The sequence below is a fragment of the Scyliorhinus torazame genome, chromosome 1, assembly GCF_047496885.1.
Source record: "Scyliorhinus torazame isolate Kashiwa2021f chromosome 1, sScyTor2.1, whole genome shotgun sequence".
In the NCBI taxonomy this organism is placed as follows: domain Eukaryota; kingdom Metazoa; phylum Chordata; class Chondrichthyes; order Carcharhiniformes; family Scyliorhinidae; genus Scyliorhinus; species Scyliorhinus torazame.
In genome coordinates, this window is record NC_092707.1 from 284,711,230 (window position 1) to 284,734,940 (window position 23,711).

At 48.2% G+C, this 23,711-nt stretch overlaps 1 long non-coding RNA gene across 2 annotated transcripts in view; it reads left to right on the top strand.

Moving 5' to 3' along the window:
* LOC140421945 (uncharacterized) overlaps positions 1 to 23,711 on the top strand; it is an 83,691-nt gene that overhangs the window by 21,077 nt on the left and 38,903 nt on the right. For both annotated transcript variants that reach the window (XR_011947175.1, XR_011947176.1), the window contains exon 2: positions 15,992 to 16,313. This is a non-coding gene — a long non-coding RNA (uncharacterized lncRNA). The remainder of the gene's footprint in view (positions 1 to 15,991; positions 16,314 to 23,711) is intronic.

The following is a 23,711-nucleotide window of genomic DNA, read 5'->3' on the forward strand; positions in this document are numbered from 1 at the left end:
ACGTGGCCTAGTGGTTAGCACTGGGACTGCGGCGCTGAGGACCCGGGTTCGAATCCCGGCCCTGGGTCACTGTCCGTGTGGAGTTTGCACATTCTTCCCGTGTCTGTGTGTGTTTCACCCCCACAACCCAAAGGTGCGCAGGTTAGGTGGATTGGCCACGCTAAATTGCCCCTTAATTGGAAAAAAATAACTGGCTACTCTAAATTTTTTTTAAAAAATGAGATCAATTAACATTTTATAGCGGTGACGGCCTTGCCGGGCTGGGCATCAGGAAGCTCACGGCAGTACCTGCGCGCTACCACAATTAGTACTTGTTGTGAGGCCTGAGGAATTCTGATGATTAGGTGTTTGCCAATCCGGAGGAGGGGCAGGTACATCTGGTGGGCTATTTTTTTATTTTTTTTTAAATTAGTTTTTATTCAAAAATTTTCAATAATATTTACAAACCACTACAACAAGAAAACAACAAAAAGCATAGTAATAATTAAGAAAACAACGTAACAAATTAGCAAAACAAGGTGGGGTATCTGCCCTTTACAAATGAAATCTATCCCCCCCCCCCCCCCCCCCCCGCTCCCCCCCCCCCCTCTGGTTTGCTGCTGCTGCTGACCTCCACTTAACGTTCCGTGAAAAAGGTCAAGGAACGGTTGCCACCGCCTGGAGAACCCCTGCAAGGACCCTCGCAAGGCAAACTTTGTCCTCTCCAACCTGAGAAACCCCGCCATATCACTGACCCAAGCCTCTACAATTGGGGGTTTCGCGTCCCTCCACATTCACAAGAGCCGCCTCCGGCTATCAAGGAGGCAAAGGCCAGAACTCCGGCCTCTTTCGACTCCTGCACCCCCGGATCGTCTGACACCCCAAATATCGCTATCCACCAGCCCGGTTTTACCCGAGTGTCCAAGACCTTGGACATAGCCTTTGCAAAGCCTTTCCGAAATTCTGTAAGTGCTGGGCATGGCCAAAACATATGGACATGGTTTACTGGGCCCCCTGAACACCTCACACACCTGTCCTCCACCCCAAAGAACCTACTCATTCTCGCCACTGTCAGATGCACCCGGTGCACCACCTTAAATTGAATCAGGCTAAGCCTGGCGCAAGATGAGGAGGAATTGACCCTGTCCAGGGCGTCAGCCCACAGGCCCTCATCTAGCTCCTCACCCAGCTCCTCCTCCCACTTGCCCTTCAGCTCTTCCACCGAGGCCTCCTCCGCCTCCTGCGGCTCCTGGTATATGTCCGATACCTTGCCATCCCCAACCCACACGCCCGAGACCACCCTGTCCTGTATCCTCCGGGCAGGTAACAATGGAAATTCCCCCACCTGCTTTTTCACGAACGCCCAAACCTGCATGTACCTAAAGATATTCCCTGGGGGCAACCCAAATTTCTCCTCCAGCGCCCTCAGACTAGCAAAAGTCCCATCAATAAACAAGTTCCCCATCCTTTTAATACCCGCTCTGTGCCAGCTTAGGCCGGTGGGGTAATTTTACATAACAGTATTAAGTAACATCCCAGTTCCAAACTGTGACACTGAACATTTCCCAGGCATTTGCATATTTGAATGTGCAACTCCATTCATTAGTTATGAATTCATTGTGGAATATTAGATCTGCTCCAAAGTTACAGAATATCAGCTAAAACACAAGTCTCATTTGAAAATCCTGATTGACCTACAACATCATTTATCTCTGAGAGCTCCACCAGTGGTTCTGTACTAGACTGAAAACCATATTGTAGTTACAGACTTTCCATTATCCACTTGAATGTGGAAAATCTTTACCGCTTTTAAATTACCTTCTGAAAACAACGTTTGTTCCCATCCTTTCCAGAGACAAATAAAGCAAAAATGAGAGGAATATACAGAACCAATGATCACAAGTCTTTTTTAACATTTTCAAAATAGGCCCGACAATAGATACAGGGATAGAAATAATGCCAAATTCAAAACCAGCAACAGAAGGGAACATCCAACATTCCAAGCAGCAGAGGAAAATGAGAAAGATTAGGGGAACTGTTTTACTGTCAGAGGAGAAATTGGAAAACGTCACTCCCAATATCTGGCACTAATTGAATGTTTGCTGTGCAGGATCCCACTGGAAACGCATCAGTTGCCAAATTATAACATCAACAGAACTGACGCCATGCCCCGCAAACATCCTGATTTAATTCCTGGGAGTTACACTGGAATATCAGAATATACAAGAGGCCGGTCAGCCTCACAAACATGTGCCATCCAAGCTCTCCACACTAACTCCAGCTAGTTGCTGCGGTCAGAACAGAATGCTCCTAGTGGGGCCAGACAAACTCCTGTGCTGCAGGAGGCTCCTAACCAATTCAATGAGTTTTGGCAAACATTTTCCAAACACGGAGCGGTGATGTACTCCTTTGCTAAAATGCAGCAGCAGAAGGGCACAGTAACAACTATTTTGAATGATTGGAAGACTTTCACACCCTATGACTTACAGGCTGGTTTCAAGTGTTGAATATCCTTCATGTGAGACAGAAGTACCTGGCATTAGTCCTAATCATTTGTTTGTGGTCAGTTTGAATTTGTAGTTATTTGACCTCCTGATACCATTGAAATTTCAGCATATTCTGACTTTATTTGTTTGCAGTTATCCTGCCACTTTTACATTGCTGTTAAAGTTGTTCATGGTTTTCAGCGATGCAAAAAATTGAACATGTTACTTCAGAGGCAAGTCTGAATCTGACTCCAGAGAAAACCATTTCACACTACCAAGTACAACCCTAATACAGTTCCTTGCACAATTTAGCAAGTGCCCCATTGGACCTCCTGGTTACATTATAAATGGAAGTAATGCTTATTTAAATATTCTTAAGTGTACAGATGCTTCAGCACATTTAAAGTTTTATCAGCAGGGAGTGGAACTCTATGGGCACATGTAGAAACATGTGCAAAGAGCTCTCTCCTAGTCGGGAGTGTCGCTTTTGCATTCAAACAAGGTGCAGCCAGACTGGAATCAATACTGCAGCTACCACATTTTACCTTTCTAGCCCTCTACGGTGGTTAGCACTGCTGCCTCACGGCGCCGAGGTCCCAGGTTCGATCACTGTCCGTGTGGAGTTTGCACATTCTCCCCGTGTTTGCGTGGATTTCACCCCCACAACCCAAAGATGTGCAGGTTAGGTGGATTGACCATGCTTAATTGCCCCTTAATTGGAAAAAATGAATTGGGTACACTAAATTTATTTTATAAAAAAGAAAATCTTTCTAGCCCTCTATTTGAAAGGCTGAAAAACCTATGTTCTGCCCCCCACTGCTTCCTCATGGCTCAACAACCTGACATTATTTCCTGGAATATTTTCCAGGATGTTCTCCCGATTTGCTGTAACAGGGGTTCTGTCGATGTGCCACCGTGTTACAGCCATCGCTGCCGGGAGAAGTACTGAGAACATTTCAGCCTTCAGCCTCTGCCTTACACCTAACCTTGGACGTGTCCTTTGTGGCTCAGTGAACAAAACCGGACAGGGGAATGGTGATGAGCTTGAACAGGGCACTAGAAAGTTCAAGCATGACTTCCTCAGCTTTGTTCTGTACTGTCTTTGTCTTCTGTTTTGCTGATTGCTGCTTCTCAGTGATTGGACATGCAAAATGTAGAATCATCCAATACCACTAAACCTCTACCGTGTTCACCCTTTATTATCCAGGCATCGTTTACACACCACATATGAAGCCCAATTTATTCCTTCTGGGTATAATAGTCCATATTAAATAGTATCCAATCATAACACGATTATTTAAAAGATTATTCTCTTGAATTTTTCTTTCCCCGTTTTATCATAAAGATATAAAGGGATAGATTCCCATCTTGCTATCCCACTCAAAATCAGATGGGCCAGTGGTGGGAAAGGGAATGAAATATCATTCCACCTAAACTCTGCCAAGACCACAACTGGCTGCTCATTCTCCACCCGCCATTTGCAAAGGCCAGTGAGAGATAGTGACCGGAACCCCAGTCCATTTTCCTCCTTCTTTCCCTCTTTCCACTTCTCCTCAGAATGGCCACATATACAAAGGCTAATGACCTCTTCAGCCACTCCACCCTCCAACTCTCTCCCATGCTTCACATTCTGAAAGGACTTAGGCTCAAGCACAGCTTCTGATGGATGGCAGGGCCCAGAGGTCTTTACTTTCCTGTTGGCCAATCTTCCTTTTCCTCACTGTCACTGTCGGAAAACCCACAGGATTACATAATAACCCGTGAAGCAGGAAATAGGACCAAAGATGGTGGGTGCTGTCATGATATGTGGACACACACACAATGATATACAGACAAGCAGCTAATGGACACAGAGAACAGGACATGACCAATAAGCAGGCAGGACACTCAGGGGTGGGATCTGACTATAAAAGACACGAGGCACTCACACTCTGCCTCTTTCCACTGATGAAGATCTAGAGAGTCAGTCAAGGGTGTTGTTATAATCTCACACCCCCACCACGTGGCTAAGAGCTAGTCTGGTTCAGTCAGACAGAGTAACCACACTTAAGTTAGCAGAGAGTCAAACTCACAGAGAACTGTGCTAACTGTACTATTAGTTCAATAAACCTGATTGAACTAACTTCAAGGTCTGGAGTACCTTTCTGATCTACGCTGCATCCAGCTGCAACCAGTGTTATACCAATGTACCTATCACAACATGATACCAGGAGACTACTAATTTAAGGTGGCTTACCTCAGTCCGTTCCGTGACGACCAGCAAATGTATCCCGGCACCATGGAGAAGATTCTGGCTCCTCACCAGCTCAGGACCTCCGGCAATCTCAGTGCCAACTGGTGGATATTCAAGCAAAGTTTCTGCTGTACATCGAAGCCTCAGACCTCGAGGGTGCGTCTGATGCAAGGAAGATCGCGCTTCTCCTCTCAACAGCGGGTGATCAAGCCATCGAACTCTTCAACTCTTTTAACTTAATCGAATGCCAGGACAAGACAAGTTTCAGACCATCCTGGACAAGTTCGATATTCCCTGTGAAGTGGACACCAATGAAATCTTCGAGCGTTACATATTCAAACAACGTCTTCAAGGTAAAGATGAATCTTTCAGTGCTTTCTTAACTAGCCAATGCCTGCTAGCGCTGTCCTGCAACTTTGGTGATATTGCTGACTCCATCAGAGACAAAATCGTGTTTGGAGGTCACTCTGATCCTCTGAGAGAGCAGCTCTTAAAAATCAAGCATATGACCCTGCCAGTCGCGATTGAAACATGTACAGTGCATGAGCACGCAAAAAATCGGTATTCCCAATACAAATCGGCTGAAAATGAGAAACTTGCCTCCCACGAGGCAGAGAGTGTGCAGGCCATCTCCTGGATGCAGCGCCTCAACATTGAAGACAGCGACCATCTCGCGCGCTTTTCCCGGAGCCCCATGCATGCGCGATGTGAACGGAATAACGAAGCGGCCGACACCCACACTGCGCAGGTGCAGACGTCTGCCGACGGCACTGCGCATGTGCGACGACGTACACCGCATCACAACGCCAACGTCATGACGTGGCCAAACTGCAGCAACGCCCACTTAAAGGGACACTGCCCTGCAAGAGGCAGGCAATGTTTAAACTGCGGGAAGCCTGGTTACTATGCAGCCTTGTGCAGGTCTGCACCACCATTCAGAGGCCAGCATTCCCAATTCTGACGACTGCGCGTCCAGAATGTGCAACAACGATTACAGGATTCTGGCAGTACAACGGATCCAGAGGACGAGTGCCTGGAGTCGGCCTACTGAGTGGGCATCATTACTACACGTGAACGTGTCACACCTAACTCATCTCGCATTCAGTCCATCCTCGCTGCGGATTCGGAGGAAGAATGGCGTGCGGTGATGCAGGTCAACCGCTGCTCCATCCAGTTCAAGCTGGACATGGTGCATCTGCCAACCTCCTCTCACAGGCAGACTTCAAACGCATCAAGAAGCCCCCCAAGGTCCTTCCAGCAGCCTGCCAGCTCCTGGACTATAACGGTAATGCCATCACGGCACTGGAGTCCTGCCATCTACTCATCGCCAACCGGAGCACCCATGCACGGCTAAGGTTTGAAATTGTCAAGCCGGACAGGGCATCCCTACTGGGCGCGCATGCCTGCAAAAAGCTAAACCTGGTGCAGTGGGTTTATTCAACGACATCCTCCAATGTGACATTGACGACATCCTCGCTCAGTATCCAGATGTGTTTGACGGGATGGGCACTTTGCCATATCGGTACAAGATCCTACTGCGACCTGATGCCAAGCCAGTGGTCCATGCACCACGGCAGGTCCCGGCTCCACTGAAGGAGCGCCTGAAGGAACAGCTCAAGGAGCTGCAGCAGCAGGGGATCATTTCCAGGGTAACCGAACCGACTGACTGCGTCAGCTCGATGGTGGTGGTTAAAAAACCCTCTGGAGACCTGCGCATCTGCATTGATCCGAAGGATCTCAACCAGAATATAATGCGTGAACACTACCCCATCCCGAAGCGGGAGGAATTCACCAGTGAGATGGCACATGCAAGGTTTTTCACAAAGTTAGATGCGTCACATGGATTCTGGCAAATACAGCTGGAGGAGTCCAGCGGAAGGCTCTGCACCTTCAACACACCGTTTGGCAGGTACTGCTATAACCATATGCCGTTCGGCATCGTCTTGGCATCGGTGATATTTCATCACATCATGGAGCAGATGATGGAGGGCATCGAAGGAGTTCGTGTGTACGTGGACGACGTCATCATATGGTCCACGACCCCTGAGGAGCATGTTTCCCGTCTCCAGCAGGTATTCCGCCGTGTCCACGCCAATGGCCTGAAGCTGAACAGGGCCAAATGTTGCTTTGGCATGACGACACTCAAATTCCTCGGAGACCTGGGGCGAAATTCTCCCCCAACGGCGCGATGTCCGCCGACTGGCGCCAAACACGGCGCCAATCAGACGGGCATCGCGCCGGCCCAAAGGTGCGGAATGCTCCGCATCTTTGGCGGCCTAGCCCCAACATTGAGGGGCTAGGCCGACGCCGGAGGGATTTCCGCCACGCCAGTTGGCGGAAATGGCGTTTGTTGCCCCGCCAGCTGGCGCGGAAATGCGGCGCATGCGCGGGAGCGTCAGCGGCCGCTGTCAGTTTCCTGCGCATGCGCAGTGGGGAGAGTCTCTTCCGCCTCCGCCATGGTGGAGGCCGTAGCGGAGGCGGAAGGGAAAGAGTGCCCCCACGGCACAGGACTGCCCGCGGATCGGTGGGCCCCGATCGCGGGCCAGGCCACCGTGGGGGCACCCCCCGGGGTCAGATCACCCCACAACCCCCCCAGGACCCCGGAGCCCGCCCACGCCGCCTGGTCCCGCCGGTAAATACCAGGTTTGATTTACGACGGCGGGACAGGCAATTTCTGGGCGGGACTTCGGCCCATCCGGGCCGGAGAATCCAGCGGGGGGTCCCGCCAACCGGCGCGGCCCGATTCCCGCCCCCGCCCAATCTCCGGTACCGGAGACTTCGGCGGGGATGGGGGCGGGATTCACGGCGGCCAACGGTCGGGGGGTCGGAGAATGATGCCCCAGATCTCTCAGCAGGGCGTGCGCCCGGACACAGACAAGGTCAAGGCCATCGAAGCCATGAAGGTCCCGGTAGACAAGAAGGTGGAATTGCGCTTCCTGGGCATGGTCACTTTTCTGGGCAAGTTCATCCCAAACATGGCCTCACACACCACGGCCCTACGAAACCTAGTGAAGAAGTCCACTGCCTTCGAGTGGAAGGCGGCCCATCAGGCAGAGTGGTTGGAGCTGAAAGCCAAGCTCACCACTGCACCCGTCTTGGCATTTTTCGACCCAGACAGGGAAACGAAAATCTCGACAGATGCGAGTCAGGATGGCATCGGTGCGGTCCTGCTGCAACGCGATGACACTTCATCCTGGGCACCGGTTGCCTACGCATCAAGGGCAATGACGCCCACCGAACAAAGGTATGCACAAATCGAGAAGGAATGCCTGGGCCTTCTCACTGGCATTCTCAAGTTTCACGACTATGTCTACGGCCTGCTGACATTCACTGTCGAGACGGATCACAGGCCCCTGGTCCACATTATTCACAAGGACCTTAATGACATGACGCCTCGGTTGCAGCGCATCCTCCTCAAACTCAGTAGGTACGACTTTGACCTGGTCTACACGCCTGGCATGGAGCTCATCATTGCCGATACACTGTCCCGCTCCATCACCATGCCTAGTGAACCACTGAACGTCATCCGGCAAATTGAGTCGCAGGTTGAGTCACAAGTGCAGCTGTGTGCTAGCACCCTCCCGGCATCTGATGAGAAGGTGATTCATATCCATGAGGAGACAGCAAAGACCCCCTCTTGCAGCATGTTATGCAACACCTCGCCAATGGCTGGCAAAAAGGGCAATGCCCTCAATTTTTCAATGTAAAGGACGACCTGACGGTGGTTGATGGCATCCTCCTCAAACTGGACCGGATTGTAATTCCACACAGTCTCCAGAGCTTGGTGCTCTGTCAAATCCATGAGGGACACCTGGGCATCGAGAAGTGCAGACGCAGAGCCAGGGAGGCTGTCTACTGGCCCGGGATCAGCCAGGACATCGCGAACATGGCCCTTTACTGTGCAACCTGTCAATGCTTCCAGCCAGCGCAGAGTAAGGAAACACTCCAGCAGCATGAAATCGAAACCTCTCCGTGGTCCAAGGTTGGCATCGACCTCTTTCATGCAAATGGTCGTGATTACGTGTTAATCATTGATTGTTTTTCCAATTACCCTGAAGTCGTGAAGCTCTCAGACCTCACATCTCGGACCGTCATCAAGGCCTGTGAGTATCAACGTTGTCATGAGTGACAACGGCCCGTGCTTCTGCAGCCATGAATGGTCTCTGCTTGCCCAGTCGTATCAGTTCAAACACGTCACTTCCAGCCCACACTATCCGCAGTCCAACGGAAAAGTTGAGAAAGGGGTGCACATAGTGAAGCAGCTCATCTGCAAGGCCGCGGATTCTGCGTCTGACATTCACCTTGCGCTGCTTGCGTACAGGGCAACCCCACTGTCCACTGGCATGTCGCCGGCTCAACTCCTGATGAACAAGGACCTGCGGACGACACTTCCAGCCATACACCTGCCCAACCTGGATCACCTCCCGGTGCTGCAGAAGGTGCAGCAACTCCGAGACCGGCAAAAACAGGGCTATGATGCTCATGCCACCGATTTGCCCGTGTTATCCCCGTCAGACGCTGTTTGGGTCAAGATCCCTGATGGAGGCTGGTCAGTTCCAGCTGTCGTTTTTCGACAGGCTGCCCCCCCGCTCGTATGTTGTGCGTCTGGCTGATGGTTCTGTTGTGCGACGAAACAGACGGGCACTGTGCAAAGTTACCTGCCCGCAACCACATTCTTCTTCGTTTCCTTCTGTTGTTTTGCCACCTCCTGATACCTCGACTCATGAGGCCACCAGTCAGGCTTCAATCCCGCCCATCAAGGCGCTGTCGTCCCCACCACCACCTCTCCAGCGGTCGACCAGGATCAGACGCAAGCCACAGAGACTGGACTTATGAACATTTGTTCTGTTTGCTATATTTTGTGTTCTCGCATTAGACAGCTGTTTTCACATGTACATATGTTCACATCCACTGCATGTATATATGTTAATATTGGTCTATTCTTGTAAATACGTTCACATATGTCATCCAAACATAAAAAAAGGGGAGATGTCATGATATGCGGACACACACATAATGATATACAGACAAGCATCTAATGGACACAGGGAACAGGACATGACCAATAAGCAGGCAGGACAGTCAGGGGTGGGATCTGACTATAAAAGACACGAGGCACTCACACTCCGTCTCTTTCACTGATGAACATCTAGAGAGTCAGTCAAGGGTGTTGTTACAATCTCACACCCCCACCACGTGGCTAAGAGCTAGTCTGGTTCAGTCAGACAGAGTAACCACACTTAAGTTAGCAGAGAGTCGAACTCACAGAGAACTGTGCTAACTGTACTATTAGTTCAATAAACCTGATTGAACTAACTTCAAGGTCTGGAGTATCTTTCTGATCTACGCTGCATCCAGTTGCAGCCAGTGTTATACCAGTGTACCTAACATGACAGGTGCATGGTGGAGGTAAGAAAATCCACCCTACAGTGCTTCTCAGTGGCCCTCGTTTTGTGACCAAGCAGCGAGTAAATGGTGGTCTCCATTCTTTACACTTACACTAGGTTCCAGACAGTCTGTGGGTTGTTTGCTGGAACTTACAGTGATTAGAGACCCATAATAGTCCAGCAACCACTACACGGGATCTGGAACCTGCGTGAACAGGGCAAACAATGGAGCACCTCCTTAATCAATCAAATTGACAAATTCTTATCGAGCCATGCAGAGTCGGAACCAGGAAGTTTAAGTCAGGATATTTAATTCAATTCAAATGATCTACATAAAGTAAAAGAAAAAAAGGAAAAGAATGATGGGATTGGAGAGAGACAAAAAATGTATTTAAAAAGAACCTGCAATGATAATTAAAATCCTTTAAAAAATAAATGTAGAGTATTCAATTATTTCCTTTCCAATTAAGCAGCAATTTAGTGAGGCCAATCCACCTACCTACCCTGCACATCTTTTAGATTGTGGGGGAGCGACCAATGCAGACAAGGGGAGAATGTGCAAACTCCACAGTGACAGTGACCCAGGGCCGGGATCGAACCTTGGACCTCGGCACCGTGAGGCAGCAGTGCTAACCACTGCACCACCATGCCGCACTCCATAATTAAAATCTAAAGCAATGAGACACCACGGGTGGAAATCTCCATTGGCTGATGATGAAATCGGGAAACTTGATTGGGCGGAGAATCGGTTCGAATGCCGCAATTGTTGATTAGTCGCCAAATCGCAATTCTCTGTCACTTCGACAGTGGCATCAATGCGGTCCGGAACACATGTGAAGTAACCACCATTTGCATATCATTAGCGGACCTGACCTGGAATTCTCTGGGGCCTCCGCAATTCTCCGCCTCCAACGGGCTGAGTTCCCGATGGCGCGGTTCACTTGCGCTTTTAAAAATCGTGAAACCGGCGTAGTGGCTGATGAGGGAGAGAGAGGAGGTAGAGGCCTGACTGGGGGATGCTGGGCCGGACACTGGGCAGGCTGGCTGTGGTGCGGGACCCTGCCAGGACTGGGGGGGCAGTGGGTGGGGGTGACCAGGGGATAAGCCATGGGCCGGGGTTACCCAACCCCTGGGACTGGGGCGGTGACCAGCCATGGACCACCAATGCCATGACCAGCAAGGCAGTCATCTTGCTTGTCACCTCACTGACCACCGACCTTGACCCCTGGTTCTGCCGAGTGAAACAGGGGAAACATGCGGGACAGAGCCTGCAGTGCCAACCGGGGCCACCTTCTAGCCCGGTAGACCTGGGTGCGCAAGGAGGTATGCACCATGCTAACATGTCGGCATTTCACCTCCTGCAAACAATGGATATTAGAATTCAACCAGCAATTGTGGCCTTCCTCCTAGTCGCTGCAACCCTGGGAGATGCCCTGCGGATGTATGAACTGGAGCTGCTCGAGGAGGAGGAGGAAGCTGCAGCAGCAGAGCCTGCCCCAGGGGAACAGGAGGCAGCCGTCCAGGATGGAGATTCGGCCACTCAACAGGCAGAACAGGAGGTGCAAAGGAGGTGCCGCATGAGGCCTTGTGTGTACCGGCAGCGTCTGTAATTTGAGGCCTTGCCAGACCGGGCATGTTGTTGAAGACTCCGGCTCAGCAGGGAGACAGTGCCACATATCTACCAGATCATGGTGCACCTGGTACCGTGGGAATATGGGGTGGACATCTGCCCCCGGTGATCGTCAAGGTGATGGTCGACCTGACGAGATCCTTCCAGGTGCCGTGTCGGGACCTGTCAGGGATCTCACAGATCTCGGTGCACAGGTGCATCCGTGCCATCACGGAGGGCCTACATACCCAGGCAGCTCAATACATCCACTTCAACATCGATCGAGCCCACCAAGATGCCCGGGCAGCGGGGTTCACCGACATGGCCCAGGTCCTGGCGGTGAGCGATGGGATGCATGTCCCCCTATGAACACCTGCAGATGACAGTCCGCTCTACACCAACTGAAACGGATTCCACTCGATGAATGTGCAGCTGATATGTGACCATCAGATGCGCATTATGCGCATCTGCGACCGATACCTGGGCAGTGTGCACAATGCCTTCATCCTGGCATGCTCGACGATTTCTGACATTTTCGAGACGGCCCCCCGGCTGGGGGTTTGGCTCCTGGATGACAGGTGTTATCCACTGTGGTCTTGGCTGATGACAGCTATCCGGAGGCAGAGACCGACACAGAGACCCGCTACAATGACGCCCATGCAGCAACCAGGGGCGTGATCGAGCGGTGCTTTGGCCACCTGAAGATGCGGTTCAGGCGCCTGGACCGCTCTGGAGGGACCCTCCATTATGTTGTTGAGAGGATTGCCCTCATCGTGGTGGCATGCTACATCCTCCACAACATCGTGCAGCAGAGGGGCAACATGCTGGAGGAGGAGGTTGAACACCAGGCCTCATCCGACGAGGAGGATGCGGGGAAAGGGGAGTGTGGGCAGGTCATGGGGCCCAGGCAGGCATGGGAGTCAGCACGCCAGGTCCAATGTGCACGGGATGCTCTGATCGCCTCCGGGGGGGAACAGAAAATGACAGTGTTAGGCTTGGGTTGTCAGGTTACGGGTGTGTGGGATTGGGATTGGTGCCAGGGATACAATGTTGCCTACTCACCCTGGCCACCCTGAGGGAGTTGTGCACTTTCTTCCGGCACTGCTGGCTGGTCCGGACGGTGTTGCTCACCGTCTCTACCACCTGCGGCCAGGCACGGCGAACGGTAGCAGCTGGCAGCCTCCTTCCTGGGTCGGGGTACAGGGTAAACCGCCTCTCCTCCACCGCGTCGAGGAGGGACTCCAGCTCGGCGTCCGTGAAACAGAGTGCCGCTCTCCTCGCTGCCATCTTGTTGGCTGGGATAGTGTGTGTGGGGAGTGAAGTGTGTATATGCGGCTGCAGCTTGTCAGCCTCCTGAGTGTCAATCGCGGACCTGGTGAATCCGGCACCGTTTCTCATTGGAATCGATTGTGTTCCACATGGTGCCGGTTTTAGCCCCTTAATAGTAGTGGAATCGGTCCAGGTGCGGGGCCAGTTTTGCTGTCATGGATCTCCACCAATCCTGTGTCGGCGTCAACACTTAGTCTCTGGAACGTAGAACCCCGCCTCACATTTCTAAAATTGGATTTTCGGTGTCAAAGAGATTGGCAGAAATTAAGACTTTACATAGTTAAAAATTCATTAAAAAAATTTGTTCATGTGATGTGAGCATCAAAGCCAGTCAGTATGTATTGCCTAACCCAACTTTCCCTTGAGGAGGTTACGGTGAGATGTTAATTTTTTCTGGTGTGCTTTGGTGGGTAACTCGTGGATTAATGCCTTTAATGCATTTTAATGCTGAGTCTCTGAGTGAGATACCGTTATCGTGAAGAGCTGGACAACTCAGACAGCAGTTCTGTGTTGTCCTGAGCATGTGTGGTCACCAGAAATTACTGTTCAATTTACCTTTCAGTAATAGTAAGCAGTGTTAGCTTCATCATTACTTTTATCGCAAAATCTGGGTCAATAAGGTAGGAAGAGAGTGCCACTCTTGTCCATTCTCTCAGTGCATTTCTCTCGGTGTTTAAGTGGGAAAAGTAATCCTGTCCCATTCTGCAATAGGCATCACAAGACAGCGACTGAATCTTGTCTTAGATATAAAATCACTCAGCTAACTTATTTGGAACAGCTCCTTGTCCCTTACCATGGAGTATTTGATTTAAACCGCAAAAAATATATAGCCATGCAATCAAGTTAAGAATGATATCTGGGTAATGGATTGAAGCTACATTGTCCTTTTAAGAATATTTTTTAAATTTATGTAAGTTTCTTCATTTTGGTCCCTTCTTAATTCTAATTAATCTACTTTACGCTTTTACTGTCACCAGAATACCTCCTTTTACAACATTCAGCATTTTTGGTGACAATTATCCCAGTGGAGAAGACACAAGCTCATTCCATTAATATGGCATTGATTAAGCATCTTTGTCTCCCTATCCTTACTCTTATACACTGATCTATGAATCAGTCTGAGAACTAGTGGCTTAGACGGGGCAAAACCAACCAATTGAGTTAACTACTCATTTAACTCATTCAGTACTAGAACAGACAATTATTTTTTTCTCCACTCTTGTACCCTTCATTGCTTTAATGTGTTGGGATAGAATTCATCATGGGTCGGAGCACAAAGTGGACATTTTGTATTTGCCGTCAATGGCACAACATACCTGATAAATGACGACAAAAATCTTGATTAATAAGGGGATCAGGGGTTATGGGGAGAAGACAGGAGAATGTGGATGAGAAAATATCAGCCATGATTGAATGGCGGAGCAGACTCGATGGGCCGAGTGGCCTAATTCTGCTCCTATATCTTATGGTCTTATATTAAATTTCTATGGCCTCCATCGAGCTGAATAACAAGCGGGGCGTATAACAGGCAGCAGACACGATATCGCACGTTTTGTGTCCTCACCAAATTTCCACCCTGTTGTGTCATTCTGGGGTCCACACATATTGCCACTCCAATAGCTCCCAAACAGACAAACTTTATGTATGATCCTTTTTATCGAGTGTTTTTAGCACAGTCAACCATTGAGAGGATTCACAGGAAAAATCAACTCAGCTCCAATCTGATCCTTGACCTACCTGACATCCATCTGTGCACATTATTTTCTTCATTCATTCATGGAATGTGGCGGTCACTGGCAAGACCACCGTTTATTGCTCATCCCTTCATTGTCCTTGAGAAGGTGTTGGTGAGCTGCCTTCTTGTGTTGCAGTCCTGTTCTCATTGCAGTTTTCACAGGACCGGGTGGCTTGCTCGGCAATTTCAGAGGCCAGTTCATTACAATCAACCACATTGCTGCGGGTCTGGAGTCACACAAAGGCCAGACTGGCAGGTTTCCTTCCTGAAAGGACATTAATGAACCAGTTGGGTTTTTACGACAATCTGATAGTTTCACATTTTAGAGCAGGAAACATTAGACAGTAACCAGGATGTGAATTATGGCTACCTTTTTCACTCTCTGAATTGCTATCTTAGCTGAGATCAGTTGACAACACAGAATCCAACTGGGATCTTTCATTCTGAAATGAAAACAGAAAGTGCTGGAAGAACTCTGTGGTAGCACATGTGGAGAGAGAAACAGAGTTAATAAAAATAATAATCTTTATTGTCACAAGTAGGCTTACGTTAACACTGCAATTAAGTTACTGTGAAAAGCCCCTAGTCGTCACTTTCCGGCACCTGTTCGGGTGCACAGAGGGAGAATTCAGAATGTCCAAATAACCCATCAAGTTCAATGTGACTTGTTCAGAATTGGTTGAATTTTTCCAGCACTTTCCATTATTATTTCAGATCTCCAAAATCCACAATAGTTTGCTTTTATTTTGATGACCTTTTGTTCACCCCTGTTTAGTGCTCCACTAGGTGGTCACTTGTTGCAAGGCCTTTGGAAGAGCTAAGAAATGAATTGCCATAATTCCCAACGATGCTCTTGGCCGACAAAGATACAAGGTTATTACAGGGCATGTATGGGGTGGATGGAAATGATGGCATATAGCATCACAGTGACCACCGTAGTGACTGACTTAGATTATTCATTTCAGTTTGACTTGCAGCTTCAGTTCTACACATTTTCTCCACATGTTTGGTATTTGTGCAACTACATGTGTGCACCAGTTCAAAAAGAAATGCACAGTAGGAGTGTCACTAACTGAGAGTGAAAGAGATTAATGTTTCTCGTGAGACTCTTCATCCAAATTGGTTTGACTTTATTAGTTGTTACGCTTTCTTCTATTCTGATTTTGGTGACTTCTGCTTTCTATAGGACCTAACTGTGACAAAAATCATCAATTTGATTTAATTTTTTCATAGAATTTACAGTGCAGAAGGAGGACATTCAGCCCATCGAGTCTGCACCGGCTCTTGTAAAGAGTACCCTACCCAAGGTCAACACCTCTACCTATCCCCATTACCCAGTAACCCCACCCAACACTAAGGGCAATTTTGAACACTGAGGGCAACGTTATCATGGCCAATCCACCTAACCTGCACATCTTTGGACTGTGGGAGGAAACCGGAGCACCCGGAGGAAACCCACGCACACACGGGGAGGATGTGCAGACTCCGCACAGACAGTGACCCAAGCCGGAATCGAACCTGGGATCCAGGAGCTGTGAAGCAATTGTGCTATCCGGTAAACAGATTTATTTCACAGCCTGAACTATAACTTTATTATGGTCACAAGGCCTAATATAATGTATACAAGATTTCAACTCATCCCAGTTGGAATTACTTTTGACATCTTTTGAATGTAAGGTGGGTGACAGTGATGTTGGCAGAGATACGAAGTGAGTTGCCGGTTTTCTATCTCCCAGTTATAAGATCATGCAAGATCAAAATTTCCCCATCCAACCTACTGGGGCCCTAAGCTTTACATAGTTACATCTTGAAATGTAAGCAAAATGTGTTGTACAACTTTCAACTAAACCTAGTCCTCTGTTGTGTGAAAGCTGATAGGAGATGCTGAAAGCAATTGCAACACAGTCAGGGAATTCTAATCTACCAGGAGACTACCTTTTAAAGGTGGCCTCTTTTGAACCTGATCTAGACAGCGTCAGATATTCCATACGGCACTTTTGGGAGTGAGATTGCTGCTCTCAAAAGCATAGTATAACTCAAGTATTACTTTAAGAACACCCTTGAGTTTCTTTCTAACTTTGAATGATTTGCCAGACTATAATTTCCTGACAAACAATATATAGTTTTATCTTTACTTTTTATGCATAGAGTGGAAGAGATGTTGTTTCGGAATTTATGATGGACCTGGATGAAGATTTGATCATGCAGTGGTTTAAAGCAGATTCAACACAGTAATGCTTGCAATATTCAACATAAAGATAGTTTTACATCTGGGATATTGCTTTTCTTTGAATTGCATTGAAACATATAAAGTGAATATTTTAATCGTATAAATCAATATGGTTAATGCAACAACAATGATTCGAATTGATATAGCGCCTTTGTGTGTAAAAAGGCTGAAAAGTCCGAAACGGACCCCCCCCCCCCAACACTTTTGGGGGTTGTGGAGGCGGCCTACCATTGGCCCGTGGCAGGACCGGAAGATTCTGATGGCGGGAATGGCCAGAAAATCCCACCCAAAATTTCAGATGACCAAAAGGTAGGTGTGGAATTGTCCAATTTTGAGACTAAGTGCGGTGGCAGGCAGCTCTGGCAGTGCCTGTCCTGCCGACCAGAATGGCGGGATTCCACACTAGATTCTGCACTTGGAAGTTCATTAATGAAGCTCATTAATGATGCACAGACTACCTTTTAAAGGTAGTGTGTTCCCCACTGACTATCCTGGCGGGCTACAGCTGATTCGTCCACCCACCATCAGCTGTTGGGTTCAAAGGTCCCGCCGCCATATTTAAAACCAGTCTGGTACAATCATATCACTCTCTCCAGCCCACCTGTCTTCACCAGACTGTGCACGGCTTCAGCAAGCCAGAGGGAAAAGGCTAACAGTTTGTTCATCAATTCAACCACCCTACCCCTGAGCCCATCACCAGCAAGGCGACCATGTCCTACTTGGGCCTGTACCTACCCTCTGGAGTCCTTGTGCATCCCCCTTCCAATGAACCATGTGGTATCCCTTTGACCTCCTTTGTGAGCGTTTCATTCAGCCTTGTCGTGGTCCAGTAGACCTCCCCTCAGACTTCCTGCTGCTCTCCCTTGTTCATCTTCTTCATCCACCTCCTTGCCCCTCTGTGTGCCATGCCATTGTGAGCCCTCGCTCTTCTCCTCCACCCTTCCTGACACAGCTCTACCTTCTCCCGTGTCTTTGTTAGGCTACACCCCTCTCACTTCCCCGGCCTCATCCCCAGTTGAACTTCAGACCTTTGTTGCGGTGGCTGTATGAGTCCCATCGCGCAGTCCTGTCCAGATCGACATTGGTGTGTGGCACTGGGGAAACAAGAGCCCTGTACCCCCAATCCCAAGGCAGTACTGATCCGACTCGGTGACACAGGAAGGTCCATGGGTCCAACAGCATGGTACTGTCTAAGAGGACCAGCTCGGAGATGAAGGGCAGGAACCGGTCTGCCCCAACAGAATGATTAACAGTGCATCAGAAGCAGAGCAGTACTATGGCAGAAAGTTGTTGCACTCACCTCGAAGTCTCTAGCAAACTGAGGACTGCCTTGTGCACGCCATTCACTAGCAGTCGAGTTTGACGCCAAAGTGATTTCCTGTTGGCATGATGCAAGATTGAAAGCCCGGACAGGATACCACCTGGAGCTGTTTTAATGGGCTTTCATGAGATGTAAATGACTGCAAATAGCACTTATGCCACCTGCAAGTGGGACGAAGGACCCGCCATTAACCCGTTATTTAGAAAATTACAACATGATTTCACGCTGGTAGTTATTGACTTTTTTCCCTGCCAGATTCACCACACGAGCCCACCACCAAACTTGCTGTGAGCTGCTTGAGAGAATTCCGCCCACAGATTTTAAGGCAAGTCTTAAAGGAGGAGAGAGAGGCAGAGAGGTTTATGTAGGGGATTCCAGAGTAAAGGGCCCAGACAGCTGAAGACACGGCCACCAATGGTGAAGATGATTAAAAGCAAGAAACCAGAATTAGAGGAATACAAAGATCTCGGAAGGTTTTAGGCAAAGGTAGAGGGGGGTTGGGGGGGTGGGGGGGGGGGGGGGGGGCGGTTGGAAGAGTCCATGGAGGGATTTGAAAGCAAGGAAGAAAATGTTAAAATCGAGATGTTGCTTGACCAGGGACAATGTAGGTCAGCGAAGATAGTGGTGATGGGATACCAGGGGAGATATGATTCTGATAAACCCATCCATGCTAATTATATTATCCACTATTTAGGGAAGACACTCATCTGTTTGTTTAGTGGACAAAAGTACTTTTCATACAAGTGGTGGTCTCGCAAGGTAAGGGTTTGTGCCATGGTGTTCAACATTGGCGGGAGTTTTCCCACCACGCCTGCCGCCTGGATCTTTTGCTTCTGCTGAAAGTCACTGGACTTTTGGCTGGTTTGCCACATCCCCTGCAGCAGGTACCACCACGGCAAGGCCAGAAAATTCCAGCCTTTGTGTTAATCATCACCTGCTGTGGCTTAGGAGAGCCACTCTGGCATGACAGTTTCTGCCGCATTCACTGCAGAGGATGTTTGAGAAGGTGCAAAATTCACTGGCCTCTATTTCCTCTGGGCCTATCCTCAGCCAGCTGAGATTTCCATTTCTGCTCACCTCTTCCAATACCTTTCCAAACAGTCAGCCTCCAGAGGTGATGGGGATTCGTGACCATCTCCCTGTTGGCAGTGTTAATGTTCATCACATTCATATCTCACTTGCAGCTATCCCTGTATCAGAGGTATTGGAAGTGGTGACCCAGTGGCCAGTTCGCCTTACAGAAGGGCCACTTCCTCCTGTTAAATCGCGAATCCCGATCGGTTGGAGAATCCCACGTTAGCCCAACATCAGGATTATGAAAAGCGGCAGCCTGTCGCGAATGTCCGGACCACTCCCATTGGCCAAAATTAGCTTCCTGCGCAGAGTGGGTGGGAAGCTATAATTATGCAAAACTCCTCATTTTCATATAATTAGCGTGTTTGAACCTTGATGCTAAGCCCTCCCGCTATGCTCCAGCCCCCCACCCCCCCACCAGCGGGAAACTGGTGCAGGTCTAGACAGGTGCAGACATGGCACGGTGGGCCCCGAGGGGGTGTCAAGGAGGTAAGTTTAGTGCCCATGTGCTCCTCTGTCACTGCCAGGCTGCAGAAGGAGGGTTCCCCAAGGGTCCCTGGGTTAGGTGGGCTTGGATTTGGGTAAGGGATTGATATTGGGACTCTCCCCCAGGATGGGGGTCCTGTGGCTGGACTGCCCCTTCTAGGCCTGGGAAACCTGAAGATCACTCTTGGCATGGTGATTTTAGGCAACTCTCTGATAAAAAATCATCATCCTTGTCTGTATCTTGTGAAAACTTTGATGTGGCCTGCTCAGTTTGAACTGCTTTGCTTGACAATGGATGAGCAGATCATCAGTTCATTGAGGATACAAGCAAGGAAGCTTCAAGTGCTTTCCTTTTTCTCACAATTGCTCACTCAGCCCCATGCCTTTAACATTGCAGCTTCCCTAGAATGCTCATAACCTTTGAAAAGCTGTGAAATCCCCTGAGAGTCTTTGAAATGCTTTGTTTTCATTCAATTTCATGGGTCAGTACCTTTAACTAGCCTTTGATTGACAGCTTAATGGTTTATACACAGCAGGAGAGATCTTTGTTTATTTATCTTTCCCTTCACGGTTGAATGCATCTGAAGTACCCCACATTGATCCTAACCCAATGTTTATAAACACCCTAACACCACAGTTAGGAAAAAGCACTTAGCATTTTTGAAGTTGCCTGCAGTTGTCAATCAAAACAAGAATGTTTATAAACACTGCAGTTAGGAAGGAGGCGGGGTACTAAGGAGAGGGGTTGTGGGAGTCAGGTCACCCAAATGCCTGTGCTGTGTGGGGGGTTACCCATTACATTTGTGGTGGGGGAGAGGATGCCAATCTTTGTAGAGGGGTTGGAGGTGACCTCAGCCAGGGCGAGGGGGCTGTCACCATTTTTGTTGTGGGCAGGGGGTGGGGGGTGGGGGGGGGGGGGTGGGGGGTGGTGTGAGGAGAGCTTGTCTCTTGACGCTGGGATTGGAGTACCTGTAAAAAACGGCACCTCAAAATTGGTAAGTGCAGGCTGGCTGACGTGCTCCCTGCTATGAATATTTTAACACACTAAATCTGAAGGAATCCCACCTTGGAGACGCTCCTTGTGCCAGTGGGAACCACTCGGGTTTTCCTGCTGGCAGGAGGACTTCGTTTCAAAATGGGAGATTCCCATCCAATGTCTTTGGACATATGGTCATCAACAATCTGGTGAACTTGGCTGAGCCACTGCAGATGTCATTGGCTTTGCAATGGGTGTACGTAGATGGAAATAGCGCATTCCAGGGCCTCTGAGTTGGTGACCTTAGCCTGCCAGGAAATGCCAAAGAAAAGTCTGAGACAGTGAAGGTGGAAACTGTTTAGCCTTTTCTCCTGCTGAGTACCTGATATCCAGGTCTCATTACCGTAGAGGAGTGCACTGAGGTCACACACTTGGTAGAATCGCAGTTTGGTTTTCTCAGTCAGGTTTCTGTTGTTCCACACTCTCTTACTCAGCTCTTAAATTCTCACCTAGAACTAAATTTTCTTTACCTTGTTTGGCAATTAAAAGGAAGGGTTGACTGCACTGCTGGATGAACTATTTTCCATTTTAATAGCAAACCACTATTATTTTCCAGGCATCCCCTGTGAGCTGATTGTTATTTTTCTCCCCATGCTCCTGAGGGTGTTGATACATACTGGACTACAGGTATTAAGTTCTGCAACTCCCTGGGGCTGAGCCCAACTAACCATTCTCGGCGTCTGATCTGTATGGCCACAAGTTCACTTCCAGGAATCCCAGCATCAAAAACACCTGTGTTCAAAAGTGCAATTTTCAGTTTGTAACACAGCACATGCATCAACAATTAAAAAATATCTCAAACTTACTTTCATAAAAGCATAATCGTTTCTTTATCTCTAAAGAATAACACAATTACCTCACACGTGGCGAGGTTCAGCAGGTTCCTGACACTTGTAAAGTGGACAAATATAAGTGACCAAAAAAATGGGGAAGAATGATGCACCTGCGATAGGTAACAGCTTGAAAAAACACCGAAAGTCTATTGTACAATGTTGTCTCAGAATTCAAGCTGGTGTAGCCTCGATGGGCTGAATGGCCTCCTTCTGCACTATCGGGATTCTGTGGAGATTTGTGCGGCAGTGCAATGAAGATCAAAATATATGCAGAATTGACCAGAATTCTCCGGCCGTTGCGATTCACTTTTCCCACTGGCAGTGCACGCATGCCTGCAGGGTTCCCGGCGGCATGGGGTGGTTTCAATGGGAAACGCCATTGGCAAGTGGTGGATAGATAGAATCTCACCATCAGGGAATGGTGCGCTGCTGGGAAAAACACAAGTGCCATAATATCATCCCCCTCCATAAAACAACTCGCACAAAGAGAGGAGGATATGGTGCAAGGTTCGTGACACCCAACACTGTACTTAAACCAGTTTTCAATGGAGATTGTTAAACATTGCCTCTGCATCTTTTTTTTCAATGTTTTACCCTTTAATGTCTGGCACCATCACCTTACTCTTCATCCACGTCAGGGTGCAGCCCCAGCACCAACCAAAGCCCTCCAATATCTCAACCAAATGATCCATCTGTGTGTGAGAGTTCCTGCAGTGGGTATTGTCAGCCTATTTAACAATGCAAACTTTTACTAGCTAGGTCTTATGCACTGTCCTTACTTTCTTACCTCCAGCAGAGGTCACTGAGCTGTAATTAGGTGCCTGACCCTTATCAGATTGTTTTGCCTCCAAGTTGCAGGGTTTCTGAAGCCAATTTTAACACAGCCACTGTCATAGTGGCTGAGACCAGTTAGATGAGTGAAGTCCAGGCTTGCTCACAACAAATTTGGGATCTTCCTGGTTTGTATGGCACAGTGCCACACCATGGAGTTCATTTTCATACTGAGACATCAGGTTAGGGTGCTGTTTCTGCATCTTTATACGATTACTTCAGAACAATCTCGCCGTCATTTTCAACTTGCTGAAAGGCACTACATAATTCATAATTGCTTAACATATATTACGTAGTCAGTTTTCCAGAAGAGTTATAAAATTAACTTGAATCTCCTGACCTTACATATATTATTAATATTTACCAAAAAATGAAAAAGTCTTGGAACATTGTTTTACAAATGCCATTCAGTAAAGACACTGAAAATGTTCACCTTGTCACATTTAACTAGGCACAAATTATCTTTCATTAATTTCTCAACAGGATAATATATTCTTATGTTAAATTGTGCATTAGCTAAAAGCATTTCTATAAATCTTTTCTGCTCTTAAACTGCTTCATCACTTCATTAATTTATAGTACGCTGATAGTCACGAGTGACATCATTTTAAACATTATTGTATGATTAGTTTTTAAACTGCAGCAATCATGTAGCTACTTCAGGAATTTATTATAACAGATCTTCGACATGTTTAGTTATCTGCAACTTTAAAATATGAGACTTTGAGACTAGGAATCACTGTTTCAAATCTTATGCTTGAGTTTAAATGTTCAGCCCATTGGTAAAATATGTTTCCCCCTGTCCTTTGTTTAAAAGGACGCAGTAGCCCATTTATTTTAAGCTTTCCAATAAAATGGGGGAAGAAGGAGTGTCATATGAATGTCTTAAGGGGCTAATATGCAGAGTGTTAAGGAAGATAAGGAAGCAGACCATGCCTGCTCATAACAAGACATAGGTGACATTCAGACTTGGGTTGCTGACATTTACGGCAGGTAAGTGCCAATCATCGACCAACTCCAACAACAAAGAGTCCAACTAACTCAACATGGCATTTAATAGCATTACCATTGGGGAAATCCCCCACTATTAATATCTTGCAGTCACCATTGATCAGATACTTCACTGGACCAGCAACATAAAT